Here is a 27,947-nt window from a genome sequence, read left to right as displayed (position 1 = left end):
GGCGGCGGCGACGCGCGAGGGGGCCACGTGGCGGCGCGATAGAGGAGGAGGGAGGCGGCGGCGCTGAGGTGGCGCGATCCGATTGGACGGAGCGACGTGGTCGGCGGACGTGTCCGGCGCGGGCGGACGCGTCCGGCTGCGGGAGGAGGACGAAGCTAGGGTTTCGGGGGGGGGGATTTGGTCCGCGAATTTCAGGGGAGGTCTAGTTTTATAGGTAGAGGGAGCTAGGAGAGTCCAAATGAGGTGCGGTTTTTGGCTACGCGATCGTGATCGAACGACCGAGAGCATGGAGGGGTGTTTGCGGGGTTTTGGGCCACTTTGGAAGGGGTGTTGGGCTGCAACAAAAGAGGGCTTTTACGGTTACCCGGTTAACCGTTGGAGTATCAAACGACCTCCAAATGGCACGAAACTTGACAGGCGGTCTACCCGTGCTATACCAAGGCCGCTTGGCAAACCTCGGTCCATTCTGAGAAAGTTTAACACCCGCTCACGAAAAGAGACAAGAAGGGGACGCCGGGTGACATAGGAGCGCCGGATTGCAAAACGGACAACGGGGAAAATGCTCGGATGCATGAGACGAACACGTATGCAAAATGAAATGCACATGATGACATGATATGAAATGCAGATGATGACATGGCAAAATGCAACACGCAAGCAAATGACATGGCAACAACGACGAATAACTGGCGGACACCTGGCGCATCGGATCCGGGGCGTTACAACACTCCTCCACTAACAAGAGATCTCGTCCCGAGATCTTAGGACCGAGACGGAAGGGAAAAGGGATGAGGTGAAACAAGAACTCATGGGAAGAAGCAAAGAATTGAGAGCCCTCGAGAAGAAGAGAGGAACGACGAGAATGACGAGAATCAAAAGCTCCCGGGATAAGATAGACTATGAAACCGCTCGTTCTAACCGGAGTGGTTAGAATGAGAAAAGAAACGAATAAGACTGAAAGGATTTAGGCAGCACTCCGGCTGAAACATGGAAGAATAGAACACGAGCTTGAGAGGATGGAATGATACTTGATGAACTCTTGAAGGATGAATTAAATCATGAAGAGCCACCATGAAGAACTCCAGTAACAAAAGGAAGACGAGATAAAAATGAAGGATGAAAGAATAGATGAGCGTTGCGATGATTAAATGGAGGATCCGACGACATGGCCGAGGAAATTTGAACTCCGGGAAAAGAAAACAGTTGGAACTAGAATTTATTCACCAAGAACAAACTCTAATGGAAGGGATTACTCACTTGGATGAAATAAGAATAAGAATAAGATTTATTGTATGCTTATCCATCATCAAATTAAATTGATGGCAAGCAATGGATTTTGCATACTACTTATTCTTCTTGAAAAAGGATTGAGAAGTGACATATCGCAAACTTGAGAAGGTCTTCATGAATCTCCGGTAGGATTAAAAAAAACGAATGGATTAAAAGATAATCAAGGAAAAAGAATCTTGAACGAACCACCGTGAGAATTCGAAAATGACTGATGAAAGAGAATGAATCACCGGGAAGAATTAGAAGAACCAATGAGCTAGAGGGGATTTAGATGCAAAAGAACAAAGAGATCGCGAACTGATTGAAGAATACTTGAACGAAGCACCGGAAGAATATTGAGACGAACGAAGGGGCACGAATATAGAATAATTGGAGAACAAATTTGGAAAACTTAGAACGAAGAAATCTTCCGAACAGATGGTCTCCGGATGATCGAGAGAGAAAGCAACTCCTGAAATGCTCCAGATGGATGAAAAGAATTTGCATGACTTGAAACAATTTTATAGGATAACATCGAGCTAGCACCGCGAATCTCCGGGAGAACGGACAAGATTTAGAGGAAAAACTCTTCTTCGGTCTTCAAAGTTGAGAATGACGACGAGAAACACCACCGAAATTACTAAGATACTCTGGGAGAATGAAAAACCAAAAAGGTTGAGTCAACAATGAAAAGAATTTGAAAGCGATCTTGGAGAAGGCATGTGACTGATGAAATTCATTCTTACGTCACACTTGAAAAGAATTATGAATGCTCCGGGGGAATTAGAAGAGTCAGGTAAGATCCTGGGAAAAAAACCTGTGGGTTAGGGCCCACTAAAAGAAAACACCGTTGGAAAGAATTGTTGAACAGATAGATGATGCACCAGAACAATTGAAATTTTGAATGAGGTGACCACCTCAAATTAATTTGAACATGGACAAATCTCCTGTGATGTCTTGAACACTCCGGAAGGATAAACTGGCGAGAGGCGAACCAGCAAGGGGAAGACATTTGAGCTGAGGGAAAGAATATAATCAACACCGAAAAACTTGAATTGAATGCACCGGAAAAAGAAAGGGATGAAGAATGACGAACGAGACGAGAATTCGCCGGTTGAAATGATTGAGGGAAGATTGAAGAGACTCCGTACGAATGAAAATTGATGGTCGAAAGAGACTCAGACTCCGGAAAGAAGAGGGTGGGAGGGCGGGAAAAACACATGCAACTGGAAGGGGAAAAACAACGAATATCTTGAAGAGGAAACACCGGTTGAAATCATTGAAGAAAGAAAGCAACAGCTTCGCACGAGTAGGATGGATACTCGATTACGGACTCCGGTTCCGAGAGGAAGAAGGGTGGGCGGGTGGGAAAAGAAAACAACCGAGGATTGAACTGGCAAAGAAGAAGAGGCTCGAGTCAACATGACGAGAAATGCACCGGATGAAAAGAGCTGAGGAACAAAGATCGGAAAACCAACTGCGTGAACCTAAAGAAAAATTTGAATGGGAAGAGGAGTAATCCAAAACACCTACGTCAAGATTCCTCACCAGAGCGATGAAGGGGGCTGAGGAGTAAAAAGAATTCCTACTCTCCGATATAACTAGACTCAGAAAACAGTTTTCTTCTAGACTCAACAACGGCCAAACTACACGATCAATCAAGGGGGGGCTCCTAGGGTCAGTCGAGGCTCTGATACCAACTTGTCACGCCCAACATGCGACCCTATCCAAAAGGAACTCGAAGGTCCCACTAAGGATAGACCCGCATATTGAAACGCTTTTGCAAGGTGGATATCATTACATCAACATTACATAATAGATAGGGATACATACATAAGGCATACAATGCCACACGAATACAACAATACATCATACAAGAGATCAACATCCGACTACGGATGATACATAAACAGAAACTCAAACAATATCCACCCTGCTAGCCCAGGCTGCCGACCTGGAACCTATCCCCTGATCGAAGAAGCAGAAGAAGAAACTCAACGCAAGCAAGCATCGCTCTCGCGTCATGATCATCGCATAACCTGTACCTGCAACTGTGGTTGTAGTAACCTGTGAGCCACGAGGACTCAGCAATCCCATTACCATGGGTATCAAGACTAGCAAAGCTTAATGGGAAAGGAAGGGGTAAAGTGGTGAGGTTGCAGCAGCGGCTAAGCAAGATATGGTGGCTAACCAATGCAAAAGAGAGCGAGAAGAGGAACAAAGGAACGGTCATGAAGCTAGCAATGATCAAGAGGTGATCCTGAACACCTACTTACGTCAAACATAACACAAAAACCGTGTTCACTTCCCGGACTCCGCCGAGAAGAGACCATCACGGCTACACACGCGGTTGATGCGTTTTAATTCGGATCTGGTGTCAAGTTATCTACAACCGGACATTAACAAATTCCCATCTGCCACATAACCGCGGGCACGGCTCTCGAAAGTTTATACCCTGCAGGGGTGTCCCAACTTAGCCCATGAAAGTTTACAAATTTACAAATTCATGAAAACCGGTTTGGATGGCGGTCATGTAATAGGATAGGTGTTTACTTTCCTATCTTTCTTTATTCCGCCGGTTGTGGCTATTCTGCTTTCTTGCAGTTAGCTCTTTGTGAGCCTTTTTGTAATTCGGGACTTGATGACTTTGTCCGACTATTTGTTCTTTAATAAAATAGCCGCATGCATCTTTCCGATGCAGAGCCCGGGGGATAACCTCCTTTTCGAAAAAAACTCTAAAAATGTTAAAACAAAAATAAAGCTAACCAATTATATTGTCAACACGGCACAATCTTAGGTATACTTGTATCGTTTGTATATGTATGATGCCATGCTTTTTACTGTGCAATGGCCCTGAAAAATTTCTACCTCCAGAAAATCCAAAAGACAGCTTCTCGAGACATCTTCTCATATATTGTTTGAATTCATGAATATATATATTTTTCATCCATATTTTCAAATTTGTAAATATTTTTAAATTTATGAGAATTTTTTGAATTCATGAATTTTTGTGCAATATGTGAACGTTTTCAAAATTTGTACTATTTGCCATATTCTTGAACTTTTTTTTATTTTGCAAAGATTTTAGAAAAATCATAAATATTTTTTGAATTTTTCGAATTTTTTACTATTCTCGTGAACATATTTTGAATTCATAAAGAATATTTTTTTTCTGAATTATGAACTTCTAAAAAAACCTGAATATTTTGAATTCACGTATCTTTTTAACTGTGGAACATTTTTTTGAATATGCAAAAATATTGAATTCGATATTTGAAAATTTATTCTTTTAAAAATTGACCTATTTTCCATTTTTTTAATTTGTATAAACCAAAAAACATTTTTTATCGTCCACAGCCTTTTTTGAATTCACAAACGTTATTTTATTTTGTAGGGATATTCTCAAAGTTTGGAATGTTTCATGATTTTGGTCTGCTTTAAAGTTTCCCTTCATTTCTACGTATGGGCCGATGCCCAACTCAGCCGACCGGGCCAGCCAGCTGAAGTATGCTCCAAACAAAAACAATGGCATGTCGATTTGACGACAGCGTGGCCCAGGACCTACCTATCCATCCATGAGACGGTCTAATGGGCGTAGTTGGTGCCATCCTTGTTTTTTTCTCCCTTCTTGCCAGCAAACATGGTCTAAAGTCAAATATTATGTAGGGGTAGCATGTCCCCCCCTAAAAAAAATGTAGAAATAGGATTTCTAATTCAACGGAATGTTAAGTATGATCTTTTTAAAAAAATGTTGATCTATTCATTAATTGTCAAGACATTATAATGGACACCAAAAGTAACAAAAACTATATTCAGATCCGTAGACCTTCTAGCGATAACAATAAACACGAGAAGGAGCCGAAAACGTGTTGTCATCGTTCCTTCCTCATCAGAGCCAGACAAACTTACTGTAGTACACAATAAAGCCGGCTCCCCTAAAGCTGTCCACGAACCACGAACACTATGTGCGTCCGATTTGAGGTGCAGTAGAGTTGCCCTGATGTTGTTCTGCTGCTGCGTTGCGCAATGGGTGCTTTTGCATGCATAGTGAGCATGGTTACGTATGTGACGCACACGACATCTTCGTGCATTGTCCGAGTAAAGCGAGCAACACCGTTGTCGACCCGATCAAGTCAGGCCACCTGCATGTCTATTTTTTTTTGAAAAGGGACGCTTTATTACTTGAAGACTTTAAGCATTACACCCTGCATAACTAAGATGCACACAGCCAAAAAAAATTCTCTCACACAAACAAAAAATAAAAAAAGGCAAAATATGAAGAGACATGTAGAGTCTATATCCCTATCTGTACCTAATCTCTACCTAATCTTTACCTAATATTAAAGCAAATTGGGTTTCTTTCGTCCGTCATGGCATTTTTTCAGAAAAGTCCCTCTATTTCAGAGAATTCAACCCGCAGTCCCGTTTTAAGTTAAAACGAAGCGTTATTTTCGTATTTTACACAAAAGTCCCTGTCTTTTCTTGAAATCAAACCACCGCCCGGATTTAAGTCACACCCGAACCGTTATTTTTCATCTTTCGAAACCCCCATTGATGTTTTAGGTAATTCATCCGCGGATCATATTTAAGTCAAACAAATGCTTTTTAAACTCATCCATATCTTTTAAACCGTAACTCCGATTTGAACAAGTTATATATGAAATTTGATTAAAAAAATATGTAGAATATGAATATGAGATTATTTTTACCTGTTAAGTATTTTTAAATATTATTTTGGAATATATTTGAGTCAAACCAAATGATTTTCTAAATTATCTGTATCTTTTAAACCGTTACTTCGATTTTAACATATTATATATGAAATTTTATTAGAAAAATTTGTGGAATCTAAATATGATGTTAATTTTACCTGTTAAATATTTTTAAAATATTGTTATCGAAGCAAACTTTTAATTTATAGTGCAAGATCCGTTTTTTCATACCGGCGGCGATCCGGATTGCAAATAAATACCCCACCATAACCATATACGGAAAAGAAAACATCGATAACTACACGTGCATACCTCTGAAAAATGTCGCAAGGAAAAACAACAGATTTGTCATCGCGGGAGTGAGAGAAAGCGCGCGCGTGCGAGAGAGAGAGAGAGAGAGAGAGAGAGAGAGAGAGAGAGAGAGAGAGAGAGAGAGAGAGAGAGGAAGAGGGAGGAGAGAGGGAGAGAGACGCCTTAGGATTAACCATATTCAACACACGTTTTTTGTTGTTTTCTATGAACACCGAGGCCATCGCCGACGAGGGTGAGAAGGAGGATAAGCGGCAACACAAATATGATGCCTCGCAAAAATAAAAGAGATGGACCTATTGTGGTCTTGAGTGATGGTTGTTGAGTTAAGAGTGTGTGTTATGTTTCTCTCCCGTTGCAACGCACAGGCTCTTTTGCTAGTAATAAAAATAAAGAATCTATTGCTTATGATGGTACGTCATTGAAATTGCCCCCAAACTTGCAAAATATTACCCATCGATGCCACCTATAAGTGATAAAAAACGTTCCACACAGGGAATCCCTGCCAGGGCCGGCCCATGCAGTAGGAACCCTCTATATTGCGCTCTGCACACTGGGAAAAGACACAATGCCTGTTTGGGCCAGCCCATGTCCGGCGGCCTATTTTAAAATTTCATTTTCATTTTGCGTTTTCCTTTTTTGTATTAAAAAAAGTTCCGAAAATTAAAAATATGAAATTTTGAAATACAATGTTTAATAGTTTATAACTTGCAAAATATTACCCATCGATCGCACCTATAAGTAACAAAAAATGTTTCAAATAGGGAATCCCTTCCTGGACCGGCCCATGCAGTAGGAACCTCGATACTGCGCTCTGCATCCTGGGACAAGACACAGCGCGCCTGTTTGGGCCAGCCCATGCATGACGGCCTAGTTTTTGAATTTCGTTGTTTAGTTTGCGTTTTCCTTTTTCATATTAAAAGAAGTACCGAAAAAATAAAAAAATGCGAATTTTGAAATAGAATATTTGATAATTTATAAATCGTTGAGGATTCAGAAAATGTTTGCGACTTTTAAAAGATGATCGCAATTTTCAAAACAAATTTCAGCAAATTAAAAGATTGTTCATTATTTTTAAAAACTTTTGTGTATTGAAAAAAGTTAATTAAATTGAACAAAATGTAACCAATTCAAAAATTATTCGTGAATTGAAAAATATTCTAAAAATTTAAAAACTGTTCGTGATTTAAAAATAGTCTAATGATTCATTGAATGTTTCCTATTCAAAAAATGTTCATGCATTTCAAAAAATATTCGTTAAATAAAAAAGATGTTCATGAATTTAAAAAATTGTTTCAGGAATTTCCAAAAATAAGTTCACCATTCTAGAAATGTTCGCCTATTCAAGATAAATATTTTTTAAATATTCACAATTTTTGAAAAAATGTTTGCAAATAGTATAAAATTTGTATGAATTGAATATTTTTTCATAATTTTAGAAAATGTTTGAAAATGTGTAAAAATGTTCATGAGTTTAAAAAAATATTATGATTTCCAAAAAATGTTCATGATTTCATGAAAATAAGACTGATTGTATATCTTGATGATGTAGCAAAGTGTGGTCATGGCCATTGGAGATTATGATTTGTTTTCTCCTGTTGCAACGAGCGGGCTGTTTTGCTAGTTTTTCCTAATAATAGAGCGGCTATTGCTTCTGGGGTTACGTCATAGAAATTGCCCCCAAAGATGCAAAACCATTTCACAGAGTGGAATCCCGTCATGGACCGGCCCATGTTGTTGAAACCTGTTATACTGCGCGCTGCGACCTCGGAGAAGACACAGCACGCCTTTTTGGCCGGCCCATGTTTTGTCGGCCTGTTTTTTAAATTTCTTTTTTTATTTTTCGTTTTTCCTTTTCCGTCTTTGTTTGTTTCTACATTAAAGAATTTGGGATTTTAAAAAAATTCAATGATTAAAAATGCAGAATTTTCAAATAAAATTTCAAATAATTCATAAATGTTGTGGATTCAGAAATGTTCATGATTTAAAAAATGTTTGCATATTATAAAATGTTCGCAATTTTGAAACAAATGTCCGAAAAAAAATGTTCATGCAATAAAATATGTTTATTGAAGTTAGTAGGCTTGTAGATGGGCTTTCTGCACCCTTTCCAATCTAAAAGATGATTCATGCATACAAAGAAAGCCGGCATCACTCTTGAGTAGCCAGGCCTGTTCAGACACTTGTATTAGTATGCTTGTAGCTGCATTTTCATTTCCTGGTGCAGGAACACTTGGAAACGACCTGACACATGACATGCTGTTGCAGAATTTCTTACTAAAGTCAGCTAAAACTCGTACCAACATAAATGTGTAGCTCTTCAATACATGCATCAACATAACTACATATATTAGTTGTTATATGGCTACATCTACATCACTAAAAGGGTTACTTGATCGCCTTTTTTTGCTTCAAACTTGATATCTAGAGGAAGAAGTTCAATTGCCCACTTAGCCACTCGGCCGGTTGCATCTCGTTTTCAAGATTTCAGACAACGAAGCGCCGCTGACGACCGAAACCGAGTAGTCTTGGAAATAATGTGCAACTTTCTTTGCAGTCAAATAAAGTCCATAGACAAGCTTCTGGTAATGCGGATACCTTTGCTTGGAGGGAGTCAAGACTTCAGAGATGTAATACACTTCGAGTACTGTGCTGACAACTTGACCAGTGGCTGCAATATACAACAGTAGAGGCTCTTTGCTGATCGGAGCAACAAGCACCAGCTGGGTGGAAAGCAGGGCTTTGAGCTCCACAAACGCTGCTTCAGCTTCAGGAGTCCACTCAAATGTATCAGAGTTTTTCATCAGTCGGTAGAGAAGCAATGCCTTTTCACCGAGATGAGAAATAAATCAACTTAATGCAGCAAGACACCTTGTAAGCTTCTGAACGTCATGCACACGCACAGCGCGTTTCATTCGGAGAATTGCACCGATCTTTTTGGGATTTGCATCTATCCCTCGCTCGAAGACGAGAAAATTGAGCAACTTTCCTCCTGGAACTCCGAATGTGCACTTGGACGGATTCAGCTTGATGTCATATCTTCTCAGATTGACAAAGGTTTCAGCAAGGTCAGTCAGGAGGTCGGAACTCTTGCGTGACTTAACCACGACATCATCCATATATGCCTCCACATTCCGACTGATCTGAGTGAGCATGCACTTCTGGGTCATGCGCATGAATGTGACGCCGGCATTCTTAAGACCGAAAGGCATGGTGACATAGCAAAAACACTCGAACGGGGTGATGAAGGCCATTTTTATTTCATCAGGCCCATACAGTCGGATCTGATGGTATCCGGAATACGCATCCAAAAAAGACAAATGCTCACACCCCGTATCGAATTGACTATTTGATCGATGCGGGGGGAGAGGAAAATGATCTTTCGGGCAGGCCCGATTGATATGCTTGAAATCAATACACATACAAAGTGAATTGTACTTCTTGGGGACCATGATGATGTTGGTGAGCCACGCGGAGTGGTATATCTCGCGGATGAACTCAACTGCCAGGAGCCGAGCCACTTCCTCACCAATCGCCTTCCTCTTTTTTGCGGTGGACCGACGGAGATGCTCTTTGACTGGTTTGGCTTTGGAGTCGACACGCAAACGGTGCTCAGCCAGTCCCCTGGGTACACCTGGCATGTCAGAAGGTTTCCATGCGAAGATGTCCCAGTTCTCACGGAGCAACTGGATGAGCGAGGCTTCCTATTTGCTGTCGAGTGTCGTTGAGATATGGGTCGAGCAGCCGTGGGATCTTCCGGGTGGATGTGAACTGACTTCGTCTCACCGGCCGACTGAAATGCCGATTCAGAAGCGGGCTTCTTGGCTCGGAGCAGATCACTTGGATCAACATTCTTCTTATATTCCTCTAGTTTCACCACTGCCATTTGCTCGTCAGCAATCTTGGACCCCTTCTGGAGGCATTTCTCTGCTCTCTGCTTGTTCCAAGTGACCGTAATCACACCCTTGGACCCGGGCATCTTCATCTTAAGATACACATAACATGGACGGGCCATGAAACGAGCATATGCCGGTCTGCCCAGAATAGCATGATAGGCACTGTGGAAATCCACTACTTCAAACATCAACTTCTCCTTGCGAAAATTCTTGGAATCGCCAAAAATCACATCCAGAACAGTCTGCCCGAGTGACTTTGCCTTCTTCCCTGGGATGACTCCATGGAATTGCATGTTGCTTTCACTAAGTTGGGGCATCGGAATGCCCATCCCCTGGAGGGTCTCAGCATACAGAATGTTCAGACCACTGCCACCATCCGTGAGAACTTTAGTCAGTCGGGTGCCCCCAACGATTGGTCGACCACCAACGCTTGCCGCCCGGGGTAGCAATGTGAGCCGGGTGCTCAGATTGGTCGAATGTAATGGGAGTCTTTGACCACTTCAGGTACGTCGTAGTTGCCAGAGCAACCATGTTCACTTCTCTATTTATGACTTTCAGTCGACTTTTGCTCTCGGCATCAGCAAAAATCATCAAGGTAGCATTGACCTTCGGGCAACCATCATCCTTTTCCTCATCTTCGTCCTTATCAGAGTCCTTCTCACTGGGCTGACCCTCTCGGAACTACTGAATTAGGAGTCTGCACTGTCGAGTGGTATGCTTGGGCAGAATCAAGTTACCCTCTTCATCCTTCTTTGTGTGAATGTGACACGGCAAATCCAGGATGTTGGTCGGACTGATCTTTCAACATTTTGGGCACCCACGGCCTCTTGGGCTTTCCTTTAAACCTTCCTTGGGTATTCACCACTGCTGCTTCAGCCTGTCCAGTGGCTTCGACCTTGTGTTTCTGCTTCTGACTAGGGTTTCCACCCCGGTTGTCATGGTCAACTGTCTTCCCTTTGCCATTGCGGAGTCGGTCTTCCTCTTTGCCATTCGTGTACCAAGTAATTGCTTCGACAGGCACAGTGTAGGCAGTGTAATAGGCAAATAATGCTAAGCTTTGGTCTAGTAGGACAATTGGTTCATGAGCCTTATTCTCAGTAATCATGTAAGTGGATCGTTCACTAAGAAATCACTGACAATTACTCCCCCGTTCCATATTATAAAATGTTCTAGCTTTTTTCTGAATCCGATGTATATAGACATGTTTTAGTGTGTTTGTTTGCTCATTTCAGTCCATATGTAGTCCATATTGAAATATTCAAAACGTCGTATAATTCGAAACTGAGGGGATACTTTGTTTATTCAGAGTACACCATTCTGTAGATGCTCACAGGCAACCATATGAAATTTGGATAGCATAGATAACCAATCGTAAGTGGTGAGTTTTCCATGTAGTACCCTGCGGGTTAGGGTTTATCCCCGAAACAAATCTAAGATACTAATTAAATTCAGCGTAGATCAGCAATAAGCACTGCCTGCAATCTTCCAAAGCAACGGAATAAGTTCTAGTGAGAATTCGTGAGCTATTTCCTTCTAGTCCACTGGAAAAACAAACTGTACAATAGCCCTCAAATGTTAACCGTAATGTAATGCGGAGACAAGTAAGCATTTTAGATTACAGCCAAATTTTTTAAAATTACATTTAGAAAAAGGATTTCAGTGTCTACTCTGCATACGGTACAAATCAGATGTAATTGGACTGATAAAGTTATCCGTTTGTATCATAGTGTAGCCAAAATGGATTGCATTCTATCTATGATAAGTTGAGTAAGAGATTATCACTGCAGTAGCATAATACCTTCTGACACCATTCTCTTGTTGTCTTCCTGATATGAATTTACACAGAGTTAATTGTTGTACGCATGAACAATAGAAACCCAAATTAGGAAATATAGAGGTGATATTTGCACCTAAACACATTGATTCTGCTTCATGACATATGTATATCTATATGAGCAAAGTTGCCATTTGATGAATGATGAGTTAAGCGTTATATTAATCAAGTACATTTATCTTGCTTACATTTTCACCTTAATATTCACTTGTGGTGTGTATGTTTTAAAATGTTGCTCGTCGTCGGTACTACAAAATATAGAAACTTCCTGCTAATGCTGGGAGCTTAATCTGTCACAGATTCAAGATGTCAAACAGAGCCACACATTGGTGTTATGCGTGCCGTCGGCCAATTCGTCTTCGTGGACAAGATATAATCTGTCCCAATTGCAATGATGGCTTCGTACAAGAGACCAGTGAGATAGGAGGCGCTTTGAACAACTATGGTATGTTTGGGCCACGCTTCGATGATCGCCTAGATGGACAATTTGGAATGATGGATGCTATGTCAGCCCTCATGCGTCGAAGGATGGTAGAAATGGGCAGCAATCCTGTGTTTGATCCTATTGCAGCTTGGCAAGTACCACACAAGGAAGGCCGTCACCAATTGGCCCTAGGCTGATATTCGGCAGCAACATGCCTGCTCAGGGGAGCGACAACAGCGGAGTTAACATGCTTGTCAGGGGAGGCCGCAGAATCGGCGCTGACTGCCCAAACTTCAGCGACTTCCTTGCCGGTGGCCCCAGCCTTGAAGCTCTGTTTGAGCAGCTGCTACTGCAGACAGGCAATCGTCAAGGGCCAGCGCCGGCTCCATAGTCTGCAATCGGCTCCATGTCGGTGGTGAAGATAACCCGCAGGCATCTGAGCGATGATCCAGTTTGCCCAGTCTGCACGGACAAATTTGAAGTCGGCTCGGAGGCGAGGGAGATGCTGTGCAAGCACCTTTACCATGCCAGCTGCATCATCCTATTGGGAAACGTAGTATTTAAAAAAAATTCCTACGATCACGCAAGATCTATCTAGAAGAAGCATAGCAACGAGCGGGGAGAGTGTGTCCACGTATCCTCGTAGACCGAAAGCGGACGCATTTAGTAATGCGGTTGATGTAGTCGGACGTCTCCACGGTCCAACCGATCCAAGCACCGAACAAATAGCACCTCTGTGTTCAGCACACGTTCAACTCAATGACGTCCCTCATACTCCTGATCCAGTTGAGGCCGAGGGAGAGTTCCGTCAGCACGATGGTGTGGTGACGGTGATGATGAAGTTACCGGCGCAGGGCTTTGCCTAAGCACTACAACGATATGACCGAGGTGTGTAACTATGGAGGAGGGCACCGCACACGGCTAAGAGAAGACTTGGTGTGCCTTTGGGGTGCTCCCCTGCCACGTATATAAAGGGGGGAGGAGAGGTGGCAAGCCCAAGGGGGGCCTGTGGGTGTCAAAACCGGCGGATCTCGGGTAGGGGGTCCCGAACTGTGCGTCTAGGCGGATGGTAACATGAGACAAGGGACACGATGTTTTTACCCAGGTTCGGGCCCTCTCGATGGAGGTAAAACCCTACTCTTGCTTGATTGATATTGATGATATGGGTAGTACAAGAGTGGATCTACCATGAGATCAAGGAGGCTAAACCCTAGAAGCTAGCCTATGGTATGATTGTTGTTCGTCCTATGGACTAAAACCCTCCGGTTTATATAGACACCGGAGAGGGCTAGGGTTACACAGAGTCGGTTACAATGGTAGGAGATCTACATATCCGTATTGCCAAGCTTGCCTTCCACGCCAAGAAAAGTCCCATCCGGACACGGGACGAAGTCTTCAATCTTGTATCTTCATAGTCTTGGAGTCGGCCGATGATGATAGTTCGGCTATCCGGACACCCCCTAGTCCAGGATTCCCTCAGTAGCCCCTGAACCAGGCTTCAATGACGACGAGTCCGGCGCGCATATTGTCTTCGGCATTGCAAGGCGGGTTCCTCCTCAGAATAATTCATAGAAGATTGTGAACGCCAGGATAGTGTCCGGCTCTGTAAAATAAATTCCACATACCACCGTAGAGAGAATAATATTTACACAAGTTCAATCTGCTGATGTATTTTGTGGCGTGACGTCACACCACTACCAGGCCTTTACTTGAATCATTTTTATTATACCACCTCAGCGCGTTTAGCGAAGCGGTTTCCTTGGCACGTCTTGTCGAAGCAGAGATCGTGTTCCCCTTATTCCGGGATTCCCATCAATACGGACGTGGGTAACCCAACCGCGCCATTGATTGTGGAGCTTGGGAGATAAGCGAGTTTTACCAGGCCGGTGGGGATGCATAGTTTTCGTCCGCCCATATATAAGGGGATAAGGATCCACCTCCTTTACCTACGCCTTCTTCCTCCTTTGCTTATCCATCTCCGCGCACTCGAGCTCCAGCGCCCAAGTCCGCACATCTCACCTCGACCCTTTCCAGCCATGTCCGGAGCGGGAGGCAAGTGGATGGCCTCCTCCGTTACGGAGGGGCACATCGAGAAGCTGAGCAGCGCCGGATACCTGTCCAGCGACATCGCGCACGTCGGGCAGCTCATCCCCACCCCCAGGCCCCATGAGAGGGTCGTATTCCTTCCCCACTTCCTCCGCGGACTGGGCTTCCCACTCCAGCCCTTCGTCCGGGGGCTCATGTACTACTATGGCCTGGATTTCCACGATCTGGCCCCAAATTTCATCCTCAATATCTCGGCGTTTATCGTCGTGTGCGAGGCCTTCCTCTGCATCGAGCCCCACTTCGGCTTGTGGCTAAAGACCTTCAATGTCAAGCCGAAGGTTGTGAAGGGCAGCCAAGCGGAGTGCGGAGGCGCCATGGTGGGAAAAATGCCCAACGTCACTTGGCTCGAGGGTGCCTTCGTGGAATCCATCAAAGGGTGGCAATCGGGATGGTTCTACATCACCGAGCCGCGTGACCCTAAATGGGCAGCGACCCCCGAATTCAGATCTGGCATCCCCATGCAGCTCACCTCCTGGAAAGAGAAGGGCTTGCTATGGGGTAGTTCGGAAGAGCTGACCGGACTCCAGTCCTGTCTCCAGACCCCGGTGAACAAGAAGCTTAAGCTTGTCAACGTGATCCAGGTCATGCTCGTCCGCCGGATTCTCCCCTGCCAGCAACGGGCCTTCAATTTGTGGGAGTTTGATCCGGCACAGCACCGGACCTTGAGCGGGCTCTTCGACATGACGTACGAAGCTGCCTGGAGGGTGCTGTTCAAGGGCGCCGAAACTCCCGCATCCGCGACCGAAGATCGCGGATTCAGCACGCAGCGCCCGACCGGCGAGGTAAGCTACGTTATCCTTTATGGGACACTCATTTTTTTCATAGTTTGACTCTATGTTGGATCTAAACTCTCAATACCTTTAACAGGACTGGCAGAAGATGTTCGGACAGGTTAACTGTCCGGCTCCCCTTCCAGAAGACCCAGCGGACGCCCGTTTGACAGGGCTGCTGGTCCCGGCACTTTACGTGGTACCGGAGAAGAAGGCCAAGAAGAAGGCCACGGGAACCCGGAGGAGTTCCCGGCATCAGGTGGTATCGGACTCATCGTCCAATGACTCCGAGGCGGACTCCTCCCACGAGGAAAAGGAGGAGAAGAAAGAGGCCTCTCCCCCAGCGGGGGGAGAGAAGAAGAGGAAGGCCTCACCAACGAGGGAGGCCGAAGGGTCCAAGAAGGGAAGGACCATTCCTCCGGACTACTCCGCCAACGCCGGCGACGGCGACGAGGAGTGGCCCTCCAGGGCCAAGCCCCTGGCAAGATCGTAAGTATCCGGACTCCTGGATGATTTATAATTTTCCTTTTTGCCACGCGGTGTCTTTCTAATGCCGCATACAACCTGTAGTCCGGCCAAGGACGATCTTCCCGCTTCGTCGAGCGGGTCCTTGGGCACGTCGGATATGGATTCTCTTCCGACCGCCTCCACCCCTCGTAACACTGACGACGTTGAGGTGGGATCCCAGGAAGGGACCCGCCAAGAGGAGGAGGCCCCAGAGGTGCCGCAGGGCAACCTCCCGGACTGTGCACCAGACTCCGCACCGGAACCTGCAGTGGTTCCGGAGTCCGGCAAGCGACCCCTTCGTAAGAAGGGCAAGACTGTGACGCCGGCGGCCTCCGTCCAACCGGAGACGCCGGATAACTTGCTGGAGGCGCTCAATGGCGCTTCCATCAAAGAAGAACACCGCACTGTCATGAGTGCGGTGATTCAGAAGGTTCAGGTCGCCAAGAGCGGGCTGACCGAAGCCTGCAGCAGCCTTCTAACAGGATTTGAGGTAAGAATTTTAAGATGTGTAATATAATACTGCATAGACAGTAGCCCCTGATGCTCGGTTCGGTGTTCGAAAAGAAAAGCCGGACTGAGGATCTAAAAAGATATATGCAGGAGTCTAAAAAATATGTCAATATGGGATTGCAGGCTGCGCTGCTGACCTCTGCTGCACTGACTGCGGAGGTCGATGCTTTGAAGCAAAGCCTCGAGCGGTCCGAGAGCAAGCTCGGCCGTGCCAAGAAGCAGCTCGAGGACGAGGAAGGTGAGTAACACCTTATTAAAATTGTACCTTACAGAAAAGGATTTGGTTGCAAGAGAAAATAACAAAGATAACGTGGGTACTACAGGGGCCACGAACGAGCTAGCGACCCTGAAGGAGGCGGTGTTCACGGCGGAACGTAATGCGGCCACGGAACGAGCCGAGCGAGAGAAGCAGGAGGCGCGGGTGGCGGAGGTGCAGCAAGAGCTCCAGGCTCTCATGGAAAAACATGAGAGTTTGGAGCGCGACTCAAAGACTCGAGAGTCCGAGCTTGCATCGGCTCTTGAGAGTGCCAAAGCCGCTAAGGCCGAAGCCCACAAGGCCCTCCAGGAAATCGAGGCGTTAAAGAAGATAGCGGCGGGTAAGGCATTTTTCATGCAAAGTAAGCATGTAAATGTGAATTACCTATTACTTACCCGAATTCGGAGCTCTCCAGGAGCGTTCGCAGATCTGCCCTGCAGCGTGTCCGATGCTGCCGCATTCTATCGGGCCGAGGAGGGGAGCTCGACGGAGAAGGTCTTCTAGTCTCAGTATGCTGAGGCCGGTCATCCGGTGCCCCTTAGCGACCAGCTGAAGCAGCTGGTCGAGCTCCACAAGGTGGCCGAACAGGCCATGAAGGGCCTCATAGTTTGGCTGTGGCCCAAGGAGGCCATGCCTGGGAGCTACTTCGGCCTGGTGCGGCGGCTGGTGGATGCGTGTCCCTGGGTTGAAGTCGTCAAGCACTCCGCCTACATTGAAGGTGCCCGTCAGGCCCTTGCCCGTGCAAAAGTGCACTGGGGCAGGATGGACGCTGAGAAGCTTCTGACGGACGCGCCACCGGCAGGCAAGGAGTATCGTACGCCCGAAATGTATTATAAGAGTGTCCTGAAGGGTGCCCGCATGATTGCGGGTGAGTGCTCCAAAGATGTAATATTTGAGTAGACTCGCATTTTGTTATCTTGTGCGCTGAAAACTTTGTTCATATGCGCTAAGCAACGCTTGTTAATTTAAAATATTACCTTCTGTGCGGCCGTTTATCAAATCTGAGAGATGGCAAGTCGTCGGCTTCAGCCCCCATGCCACAAGTGCTGGGGTGTTCGGGATAAACTTGAGCGCTCTTGTTCCCATTTTTGGGTCCATCTAGGGAGGCGTTCAACACAACGAACGAGGCAACCGGACTTATAATGCTTGAACACTCTCACTTAGCCATAGAATTCTATAATTTTAAATTTCGGCGAAGCCCCTAGTGTTCGGAAGACCGAGTTCGGGGCGCTATCCACGCCTGGGCCGGACAAAGCCGGTTCCTCACTCTGAGCGGCATAAGTCTTTAGGGACTCGAAAAAACCTCTGGAACAGCGACCAGCTCTCGCCTTATCATGACGGTCAGTTTTAGCTTTCTCCACTGAGGCGCTCGCCCAGCTCAACCGGGGCGCAATCGCAGTGGTTCTCCCAGTGCTACCTTAGCCGATACAACGGAACATAAGGTACCAAAACATGGGAGCCGGGCAAACCCAGCTATTGACCCAAGACATGATTCGGAGCCGATGCATATAATGCTATAAGTTCGGGGTGCCGCACTTGTGAAAGTGTTCGGACTTATCACACCATAATGTGGGGAACTTAAGCCCCTGGTGTATTTAGCCGTACCAAAGTGTACGGATGCGACATGTCATAAATGAACATATATATAAGAAAGAAATGCAGTTATAAGCAAAAAGCGATGCATTGTTTATTCAAGAAATACTGCCAGGAATGCAGAACGATACAAATAGCGCGGTAAGCAAGGGATAGGACTATTAAACATGTCCCCCTCCAGGGGTAGGCTGCGGAATGGTGTATGAAACGGATTTAATGCTCGTAATGGAGACCACCTGAATACTCGTCGTAGCCTTTCTCCTCCCCTGGCTGTTGCATCGTGAGTTCGGCAGGTCTACTGCCGGACAGGGCCTCTGGTGAACGGAGTCCTGTGGGTAAGAAAAAAGAAAAAAGAAAAAGAGCGACACACTTGGGAGCCCCTGGTGCAGTTAAGCCGCATTCTGGGCCTGTGGTGGTCGTGCCCCTCCCCCTATGCCCATGGTATCTCCAGATTGTAATGATGTACGCGAAGGACCAGTCTTGCAATTTTGCAAGGGCTGGGGTTGGGGCCGCATTGCTACGCATGCTCGGAACGTGCCAGGTGGTCTTGTTGTAGGTTACACCAGGCGCGTTTGGCCGTGTCCGGTCGCTTAACGGCCGGACTCGAAAATTGCCTTAAGAGGCTGCTCTGTACTTCTGCCGCGAGAGCCGCCGTGTGTTCCTCCGTTCAGAGGGAGCGTTCAGTGTTTCTGTTGACCGTAATGACTCCTCGAGGGCCTGGCATCTTGAGCTTGAGGTATGCATAGTGCGGCACCGCGTTGAACTTTGCGAACGCGGTTCGTCCGAGCAGAGGATGATAGCCGCTGCGGAACGGGACTATATCAAAGATCAACTCCTCGCTTCGGAAGTTATCCGGGGATCCGAAGACCACTTCCAGTGTAACTGAGCCTATGCAATTGGCCTCTACACCTGGTATGACGCCTTTGAAGGTCATCTTTGTGGGTTTAATCCTTGAGGGGTCTATGCCCATCTTGCACACTGTATCCTGATAAAGCAGGTTTAGGCTGCTGCCGCCGTCCATCAGGACCCTAGTGAGGTGAAATCCATCGACGATTGGGTCTAAAACCAATGCGGCGAATCCCCCGTGGCGGATACTAGTGGGGTGGTCCCTTCGATCAAAAGTGATCAGGCAGGAGGACCATGGGTTGAACTTTGGGGCGACTGGCTCCATCGCGTATACGTCCCTGAGTGCACGCTTCCGCTCCCTCTTGGGTATGTGAGTTGCGTATATCATGTTCACCGTCCGCATTTGTGGGGGGAAACCCTTCTGTCCTCTATTGTTCGGCGGCCGGGTCTCTTCCTCGTCATCGCTATGCAGCCCCTTGTCATTGTTTTCGGCAATTAACTTGCCTGCCTGCTTGAATACCCAACAATCCCTGTTAGTGTGATTGGCTGGCTTTTCGGGGGTGCCGTGTATCTGGCACGAGCGGTCGAGTATTCGGTCCAAATTGGACGGACCCGGAGTAGTTCTTTCGAATGGCTTTTTCCGCTGACCAGGTTTGGAGCCTCTGAATCCGGGGTTGACTGCCGTATCCTCAATGTTGTTGCCGTTAACGCGGCATTTGTTTTTGTTGCGACGCGATCAGCCATTGCGGTCCTTGTTATCCGGACTGCCAGAATTTTTGCTGAGATTGTTACTGCGGGCTAGCCAGCTGTCCTCTCCCGCGCAGAAGCGGGTCATGAGTGATGTGAGGGCTGCCATGGATTTCGGCTTTTCCTGTCCTAGGTGCCGGGCCAGCCACTCGTCGCGGATGTTATGTTTGAAGGCTGCGAGAGCCTCTGCATCTGGACAGTCGACGATTTGATTTTTCTTTGTTAAGAACCGTGTCCAGAACTGTCTGGCCGATTCGTCTGGCTGCTGAATTATGTGGCTTAGGTCATCGGCGTCTGGTGGTCGCACATATGTGCCCTGGAAGTTGTCAAGGAATGCGGCTTCCAGGTCCTCCCAACACCCAATTGATTCTGCTGGCAAGCTGTTAAGCCAATGCCGAGCTGATCCTTTAAGCTTGAGTGGGAGATATTTGATGGCGTGAAGATCGTCACCGCGGGCCATGTGGATATGAAGGAGATAGTCTTCGATCCAAACCGCGGGGTCTGTTGTGCCATCATAGGATTCAATGTTCACGGGTTTAAACCCTTCGGGATTTGATGATCCATTACTTCATCTGTGAAGCATAGTGGGTGTGCGGCGCCTCTATACTGGGCTATATCACGACGTAGCTCAAGCGAGCTTTGTCTACTGTGTTCGGCCCGGCCGGGGTTGCTGTATTCGGCGCGGCGGTAGTCGTCGCACATCATGGGGCGCCCACGTGATCCGTAGATCGATCTTGATTGTCTTGCCTTATCCTCCAATATGTCTCGCAAGTCCGGCGCATTCCCCCGTGGCTTCGTACTTTTCGAGCGGTGCTAGGGTACAGTTCTAGTGGAGGGCCTAGAGGCCTCTCTGTCGCGGCCACGAGGTGGTCGGTCCGCCGTATTGTGTGCTGGTGATGCAGGTTTATATGCCTCCTCCTCTAATCGGGGGAGCAACTTGCGTTTGGGGTAGCTTTTGGAGGGGCGTTCGAGTTCATGCTCTTCGGCCGCGAGGACTTCAGTCCATCTGTCGGCTAGCAAATCTTGATTAGCTCTAAGCTGTTGCTGCTTTTTCTTTAGGCTGTTTGCCGTGGCCATAAGCCTGCGTTTAAAACGCTCTTGTTCGACGGGATCCTCAGGCACGACGAATTCGCCGTCGTCGAGGCTTGCCTCGTCTCCGGAGGGAGGCATGTAATTATCATCCTCTACCTCTTCGTCTGCCGCTCTCTGATGAGGGCTGGCTTCTCCGTCCTCATGTGCTGAATCTTGCTGGAGGGGGTTGTCTTCGGCACTCTCTGGGGTGTTATTATCTTCGGTGCCGGAATCTCCATTCTTGCTGTGGCGGGATTTAGAGCGGCGCCGCTGACGCCGGCGCTTGGGCTGTTTCTTAGAGGAGTCTTCCTCCGCTGCTTCTTCTCCATTCCCATCCTTTGGGATGTCCACCATGTATATGTCATATGACGAGGTGGTCTTCCAGTGCCCTGTAGGCGCTGGTTCTTGGTTGTCTCCAGCATCGTCATCCATACCGTCGATGTCTTCGGAGTCGTAGTCTAGCATGTCGGTTAGATCGTCGACAGTGGCTACAAAGTGGGTGGTGGGTGGGTTTTGAATTTCTTCGTCGTCCGCATCCCATCCGTCCTGGCCGCAGTCCGGCCAGGGCTCTCCTGATAACGAGAGATACCTTAGCGAATTCAGGATGTCGCCGAAAGGTGAGTGTTGAAAGATGTCCGCAGCGGTGAACTCCATGATCGGCGCCCAATCGGATTCGATTAGAGGGGGCGCGGGAGGTTCGGAGTCCGGCGAGGAGTCCGGCACCTCGGAGTCACGAGCTTCACAAGGGACAAGGTCAGTATTCGGCTCCGTCGCCGTAGGGGTTGCAGCCCCCGAGGCGGTGTCTAGCCACACATCCTCGATCTGCGCAGTCGGCTCCGAATTGAGGATCGGAGCGGACTCGTGTGCGGCCTCCAGGGCACTGTCCGACTGCAGAGCTAAGTCATGCCCATCGTGACAGTGCGGCGCGCTTGGCTGTGGCTAGAATCCATTGAAGATCAAGTCTTCGCGGATGTCAGCCGTGAAGTTCAAACTTCCAAATCTGACCTGATGGCCAGGGGCGTAGCTTTCGATCTGCTCCAGATGGCCAAGTGAATTGGCCCGCAGTGCAAAGCCGCCGAATATGAAGATCTGTCCGGGGAGAAAAGTCTCACCCTGGACCATGTTGTTGTTGATGATCGAAGGAGCCATCAAGCCTATCGATGACGACACAGAGGAACTCTCAATGAAAGCACCAATGTCGGTGTCAAAACCGGCGGATCTCGGGTAGGGGGTCCCGAACTGTGCATCTAGGCGGATGGTAACAGGAGACAAGGGGCACGATGTTTTTACCCAGGTTCGGGCCCTCTCGATGGAGGTAAAACCCTACTCCTGCTTGATTGATATTGATGATATGGGTAGTACAAGAGTGGATCTACCATGAGATCAAGGAGGCTAAACCCTAGAAGCTAGCCTATGGTATGATTGTTGTTCGTCCTATGGACTAAAACCCTCCGGTTTATATAGACACCAGAGAGGGCTAGTGCCGGGGGCGTTGCTGGTTCCCGCCAACACCTATGGGGACAGGGCCCCTTTTCGGTTCGGTAGGGGGGCGGAGAGCGCACAAAGAGCGGATCGAGGCGGTGCACGCGGGGGGGATTTTACCCAGCTTCGGGCCGCACGGATGCGTAAAACCATACTGCTGCTTGTTTGTGTATATTGGATTCTTGCTCAGGAGCGATAGACGCTGCCAGACTGAGCGTAAGAATGTCTCTGGGGTTGAACGAGCCGAGCTGGCCGAGTCCCTGAACTCCCCGACCGGCGGAACCCTTTCTACGTTGCACTTGGGCCTCCTTTTATACTCAAGGGGTCACCGACAGGGGGCAACATAGACAAGAAGGGTAAAAATGGAAAAGGATGGGTAGGTGCAGCTACCTCTACTGTGGATACAGTGCACCCTACCTAACCCTGACGGTAGGGGACAAGGGCATTAAATGCCTGTCTGAGTCTCCTAAATAGTGCAAAAGGCGACCGTTAGGAGTGCCACCGTTTGCCACGATGGGCTTCCCTTCATCTCCGCTTGCCACCACGTACCCCTAGCTGCACGGCCTCCCGCCACGTGCGCTCTGAGGGAGTCCCAGAGCGACACGTTAGCAGGTGAGCTGGAGCGCGGGCACGCAGTGGGGGTTTCCCGCAGCAAGCTCCTTGCTGCGGCCGTCGTCTTGTTGCGTCCGGAAGCTTGTCGCTCGACGGATCTTGCCGGGACGCAGGGCGCGTCGCAGCAAGCTTTCTTGGTATGTCTTGAGTGGCCTTCCCGGCAAGCTCCTCTCGCCGGGGTCTTGTCTCTTCCCGGCAAGCTCCTCTTGCCGGGGCCTTGGTTGGCCTTCCCGGCAAGCTCCTCTTGCCGGGGCCTCGGTTGTCCTTCCCGGCAAGCTCCTCTTGCCGGGGCCTCGACTTGAATACTTTGTTCTTGAATGGTCTTCAAGGGAACCACGGAGGGTCCTGGCGGTCACCCGGCAAGCCTTGCCGCGGGGCGCTGCAACTGCCCGTGCACGAGTTCGGGGTAATAGGGTACCCCTACTCTAGTACACCGACAGGAGCCCCCGGGCCTAGGCCATACATGGTGCCGAGCGCTGTTGGGCCAGGCCCAAAACAGTGCACGGGCACGCGCGGCCTAGGTCACGCCGAATCTAACTCTGCTCCCACCGCGCACGCCCAGAACGGCACGCGTCAAACGCGGCGTCGTGGGAGTGATCGTGGGAGTTTGCGTGGGGCTAAGCCCCCCGAGCATGCGTCTGGCCACGATGATGGGGACGATTCACGCCCTCCTCCTTAAACGGAGGTAGGTGTGAGAGCGCGGTGCATTTACTGGACGGGGCTGGTGCGCTGTTTTTGGGACGTCCACTCCCCGCGTTCACGGGGCGGAACGACGCTGCCTCATCTGTCGCCTCAGTTCTGCATCCCCGCCACGCGGCTTACATGCTTGAGGTCACGGACGGTGGATTGGGAAACTGGACCATCGCGAGCGGGTTGGCCCCGACTCCCTGCCCTTCCTGTGCCTTGATTCGCCGAGCGGGGCGGCCGAGCCCCCACCTCGCTCCTTTATAAAGAGTGGGATGGGAGCATGGAAAACCCGCACTCTCTCATCTTCTCCTTTCTTCAGCTTCTGCTCCCCTTTCTCTCATCTGCCATGGAGAAAGGGAACCCAAGCCTTTCCTCGGTGGCGGCGCGGGTCGTCGCCAGACAGCGCCTCTCTTCCTCTTCTGCGCCCGTGGTGGCAGAGCCAGTCTTGAAAGGAAGAGGAAGGGGACGAGGTCGCGGACGAGGTCGAGGACGAGGTCGAGGCGCTCGGGGAAGAGGCGGACGGGACGGCGCGTCGGCTTCACCTCCGCCGGCGGCTCTTCCTCCCACGGCGGTCCACATAGGGGACGACCCTTGCGAGTTCTTCGTCAGGCTGCGCCGGGCGCCTCGTCGTCGCCTCCGGCTTCCAGCTCCGTTTGTGCGCGTGATGGAAGTGGAGCCGCCCGAGATGCTGAGACTGCACATGAGGGGCTGTGGGATCAGCGGCAGGCGAGTCCGTGTTGCATTTCCAGCCCCTAATGTGATGTATCTTGATCGAGGGTGGAAGACGTTCGCCCGCATCCACAGCCCCTCATGTGCCTCGACCTCCTTGACCTGCCTCCTGAAAGGGGGGACAGGAAAGGGATTACGGGCATCTTATCTTTTTAATTTGTAAGCCTTCGGGCCTTAGCTGTATCTAAAATCTGTAATCCTCTCTTTCATGTTTTTCATCCTCTATGGACTGTACCTGAACGGGATGTTTTTTAATGAAAAAGGGGAATGCTTGCCGGGTTATTTGTCTCACGAGTTAAACCCACGCCAAGGAACAGACCCTTGGTATCCCTCGGACAGACAGTTCATCTCCCGACAACAGGCCCTGCCGCCTTCCCACGTCGCTCAACCTTTCTCACGCTTTTAACGGAGGCAGGAACGAGGTGGGTGCGGTCTCCTCGTTTCATCCCTTTGCTGCCACGACTACGACCAAACTTGGCCCCGAGAACGAGCCCCAGGGCCTAGAGTCGAGGGAGCACGGCAGTTTCCGGGCAGAAACATGGTTTCGCATTCCCCAGTCCATAAGAGGATGCATGATGAGGGATGAAAGACTTATCTGGTATTGCAGCCCCCGGCAACTCTGGTTTGCCGTGGACGATTCTTGGCACTCACAGCCCCCGGCGATACTGGCTTGCCGGGAAGGCTCTTATCTTCCGCAGAGAACTTTGTCGTTCTTGATGCCGGCTTCTGGCAAGCTGATTGCCAGGAAGGCTTTTGTCTTCAGCAGAGAACCTTGACGTTCTCGATGCTGGCTTCCGGCAAGCTGGTTGCCAGGAAGGCTTTTGTCTTCGGCAGAGAACCTTGGCGTTCTCGATGCCGGCTTCCGGCAAGCTGGTTGCCAGGAAGGCTTTTATCTTCAGCAGAGAACCTTGACGTTCTCGATGCTGGCTTCCGGCAAGCTGGTTGCCAGGAAGGCTTTTATCTTCAGCAGAGAACCTTGACGTTCTCGATGCTGGCTTCCGGCAAGCTGGTTGCCAGGAAGGATTTTATCTTCAGCAGAGAACCTTGACGTTCTCGATGCTGGCTTCTGGCAAGCTGGTTGCCAGGAAGGCTTTTATCTTCAGCAGAGAACCTTGACGTTCTCGATGCTGGCTTCCGGCAAGCTGGTTGCCAGGAAGGCTTTATGGTGAAGAACTTTGCTGTTCTCGACACCGGCTCCCGGCAAGATCGTTGCCGGAAAGGCTTATGGCGAAGAACTTCGTCGTTCTTGGCGCCGGCTCCTGGCAAGATCGTTGCCGGAAAGGCTTATGGTGAAGAACTTCGTCGTTCTTGACGCCAAAAAAAGATTGGCCTTAAGGGCGTTGCCAGCCCCCGGGCCATAACTGCATTCAAGCATAGCAAGTGATTAGCATCCAAAGTGCACTTAACTCGTTTGCGAATTTTGACTTCTGCTACATATTCCCTATGCCTGCTGGAATGCTTTTCGGTGCGTGTGATCCAGCCAGCAGCGCTTGAGGGAACGGGCCCTTAGCGGCTATTCGGGAACATCGCCTCCCGGAAAGGTTTACCTTTTTGGTTCTAGCGCAACCGCACAAGTTGCCGAGCAGACTCGAGGCAACATGGAGCGCAACTAGCCCCGAGAAGGCTCCTCGGCATACAGGTCTATGCAGAAGTCTCAGATGAATAGCACATGCTATCTTCCTGTTCGACCCCTCTTTGTACGTCCACCCTACGCTTTCTAGGGAAACTTGCTGGTGCAAACACCCTTGCCGCGAGCGCCGAGTGCGGAACTTCAGCAGCTTGCTGGCGGGGTCGCTACCGACAAGTAATCTTGTCGCAACTAGTTGCAGCTCGCTTAAGTTGTTGAGCGGACTCGAAACAAAGTAAGGGCGCTAGCAGCTCTCTTAAGTTGCTGAGCGGACTCGAAGCAAAGTAAGGGCGCTAGCAGCTCGCTTAAGTTGTTGAGCGGACTCGAAACAAAGTAAGGGCGCGACTAGCTACGAGTTGGTTCCTCCGCGCACAGGTTTTTCGTACAAAGAACAAGATCTCCAAGGCGGATAACTTCGTATAGAAAGGAAACATCTAAAGTTTTGCACGACTTAGCTTTTTCCTGTTGCCGCACTGGCGTCGTTCTTTTGCTCGCCCGCCCCTTGGGAGCCATGACAATGGGGATTTAGCTTGCGTGCCCGCCGGATCGGGTTCGCACGATCTCGACGCCGCCCCCTGCCTGGCGCGCCAGAGATGCCCGGGGCGTTGCTGGTTCCCGCCAACACCTATGGGGACAGGGCCCCTTTTCGGTTCGGTAGGGGGGCGGAGAGCGCACAAAGAGCGGATCGAGGCGGTGCACGCGGGGGGGATTTTACCCAGCTTTGGGCCGCACGGATGCGTAAAACCCTACTGCTGCTTGTTTGTGTATATTGGATTCTTGCTCAGGAGCGATGGACGCTGCCAGACTGAGCGTAAGAATGTCTCTGGGGTTGAACGAGCCGAGCTGGCCGAGTTCCTGAACTCCCCGACCGGTGGAACCCTTTCTACGTTGCACTTGGGCCTCCTTTTATACTCAAGGGGTCACCGACAGGGGGCAACATAGACAAGAAGGGTAAAAATGGAAAAGGATGGGTAGGTGCAGCTACCTCTACTGTGGATACAATGCACCCTACCTAACTCTGACGGTAGGGGACAAGGGCATTAAATGCCTGTCTGAGTCTCCTAAATAGTGCAAAAGGCGACCGTTAGGAGTGCCACCGTTTGCCACGATGGGCTTCCCTTCATCTCCGCTTGCCACCACGTACCCCTAGCTGCACGGCCTCCCGCCACGTGCGCTCTGAGGGAGTCCCAGAGCGACACGTTAGCAGGTGAGCTGGAGCGCGGGCACGCAGTGGGGGTTTCCCGCGGCAAGCTCCTTGCCGCGGCCGTCGTCTTGTTGCGTCCGGAAGCTTGTCGCTCGACGGATCTTGCCGGGACGCAGGGCGCGTCGCAGCAAGCTTTCTTGGTATGTCTTGAGTGGCCTTACCGGCAAGCTCCTCTCGCCGGGGTCTTGTCTCTTCCCGGCAAGCTCCTCTTGCCGGGGCCTTGGTTGGCCTTCCCGGCAAGCTCCTCTTGCCGGGGCCTCGGTTGTCCTTCCCGGCAAGCTCCTCTTGCCGGGGCCTCGACTTGAATACTTTGTTCTTGAATGGTCTTCAAGGGAACCATGGAGGGTCCTGGCGGTCACCCGGCAAGCCTTGCCGCGGGGCGCTGCAACTGCCCGTGCATGAGTTTGGGGTAATAGGGTACCCCTACTCTAGTACACCGACAACTAGGGTTAGACAGAGTCAGTTACAATGGTAGGAGATCCGGCCGATGATGATAGTTCGGCTATCCAGACACCCCCTAGTCCAGGACTCCCTCAGGGCCCGCGCCATGGGGAGTCCAACTAGGATTCCCAATCCTAGTTGGAGTCCCCTTCCTTTCCTAGAGAGGGAGAGAGGGAAGGAGGAAGAGGGAGAGAAGGAAAGAGGGGGCGCCGCCCCCCTCCCTAGTCCAATTTGGACTGGCCATGGGGGAGGGGGCGTGGCCTCCCTTGTGGCCCTCCTCTCCTTTCCACTAAGGCCCATGAAGGCCCATGAACT

The 27,947-nt window shown here is 49.2% G+C and overlaps 2 pseudogenes; both read left to right on the top strand.

Moving 5' to 3' along the window:
* LOC119321603 overlaps positions 1–11,976 on the top strand; it is a 24,250-nt pseudogene extending 12,274 nt beyond the window's left edge.
* A 343-nt stretch (positions 11,977–12,319) lies between these two features.
* The window catches only part of LOC119321602, a 75,409-nt pseudogene continuing 59,781 nt past the window's right edge, over positions 12,320–27,947 (top strand).

This window comes from Triticum dicoccoides, chromosome 6B (assembly GCF_002162155.2).
Source record: "Triticum dicoccoides isolate Atlit2015 ecotype Zavitan chromosome 6B, WEW_v2.0, whole genome shotgun sequence".
NCBI classification, from domain to species: domain Eukaryota; kingdom Viridiplantae; phylum Streptophyta; class Magnoliopsida; order Poales; family Poaceae; genus Triticum; species Triticum dicoccoides.
The sequence above is the reverse complement of the archived record's forward strand: the minus strand, read 5'-3'. Positions and strand labels throughout refer to the sequence as shown.